The sequence below is a fragment of the Momordica charantia genome, assembly GCF_013281855.1.
Source record: "Momordica charantia cultivar OHB3-1 chromosome 7 unlocalized genomic scaffold, Mcharantia_2.0 BLBB01000007.1, whole genome shotgun sequence".
Lineage (NCBI taxonomy): Eukaryota > Viridiplantae > Streptophyta > Magnoliopsida > Cucurbitales > Cucurbitaceae > Momordica > Momordica charantia.
This window is the reverse complement of record NW_028275165.1, coordinates 9,829,733-9,831,022: the sequence shown is the minus strand read 5'-3', so window position 1 is coordinate 9,831,022 and position 1,290 is coordinate 9,829,733. Positions and strand designations below refer to the sequence as shown.

Below are 1,290 nucleotides of genomic sequence, written 5' to 3'. Positions count from 1 at the left end.
CCATCTCTTTCAGCCTCTGGTTCATTGTAACCATCTCTTTTTGCATCGAGGTCGCAATGTCCAGAGCCAAAACTCCAGCTGGATCTTGCTTCTTTGGTGCTGCCCTAGATCTTTGCGAACACCATAGCTCGTTGTGTGAAGCTAAGTCATTTAGGATGTCAACAATCTCGTTGAATGTCTTCTTTGTAAAGGCTCCGTTGGCAGCATTGTTTAGCATCATCTTAGTAGGATGATCTAAACCTCTAAAGAAATGTTCTATCTGGATGCATGCCGGCAAGCCATGGTTCGGACATTTGCTGATTAGTTCTTTAAATCTTTCCCACGCCTCGTGAACAGGTTCACGATCATACTGTCTAAAGGAGATGATCTCCTCTCTGATATCAGCGTGGCGAGTAGGTGGGAAGAATTTTGTTAAGAACTTCTCCATTAACGACCCCCATGTGGTGATGGATCCCGGTGGAAATGCATTGAGCCATGCTCTAGCTTGGTCCTTCAAAGAAAGTGGAAAAAGTGTTAGTCTCAGAGCATCGTCTGTTATACCAGGTAATCGAAATGCATTTGCAATTTGAATGAATGATTTCAGATGATCATGTGGATCCTCATGTTCCTGCCCTCCAAAATGTCCAATTGTCTGCAACATTTGGAACATCATTGGTTTAAGCTCAAAGTTTGCGTGGGCTGGAATAGGGTTGACTATCCCTGAATCAAAGTTCTGAAAAGCCGTGGCGGCATATTCTCGCATTGCCACGTCTCTGTTGTCCGCCATCTGGATATGGTTGAATTCATCATTTCTTGCATGATCCCTCATATTACCGTTAACAGCAGGTGGATAAACCGGATCACGAGGTGGAATATCTGCCATTGATGTGCTCGTACTCTCTACTCACTTTCAGGACTGATTTCACCTTCTCTCTCTTTTTGCTTTTCTAGTTGTTTTCGAAGTCTTTGCTCCTTTCGAGTTTTTCGAAGGGTCCACTCAATCTCAGGGTCAAGGGGTAGAAGAAAAGATCTTATGCTCATGCACTTTAACTTACCCTTGTGAGATAAAGGACCAAAAATATAGAACAAAAACGGTGGATGGAAATTACACCCAACAACAATTCACAAAAATAAAAACTAAAAGAATTTGAAAATAATTTTAAAACTAAAGTCCCCGGCAACGGCGCCAAAAACTTGACTGATGGTTTGCTGAACGCACGCACGAAGCGTGGTAACAATTATATAGATGCAAGCGCACACCTGTCAGAGTAATATAAAATGGATGGAGTATCCAAGTATCGATCCTCGAGG

At 42.6% G+C, this 1,290-nt stretch overlaps 1 non-coding gene across 1 annotated transcript; it reads left to right on the top strand.

Annotated features, from left to right (window-relative positions):
* The first annotated feature begins 275 nt into the window (after positions 1 to 275).
* On the top strand, positions 276 to 382 carry LOC148210301 (small nucleolar RNA R71). The gene has a single exon (XR_015792478.1). It is a non-coding gene; the product is annotated as a small nucleolar RNA R71 (small nucleolar RNA).
* Positions 383 to 1,290: the final 908 nt, after the last annotated feature.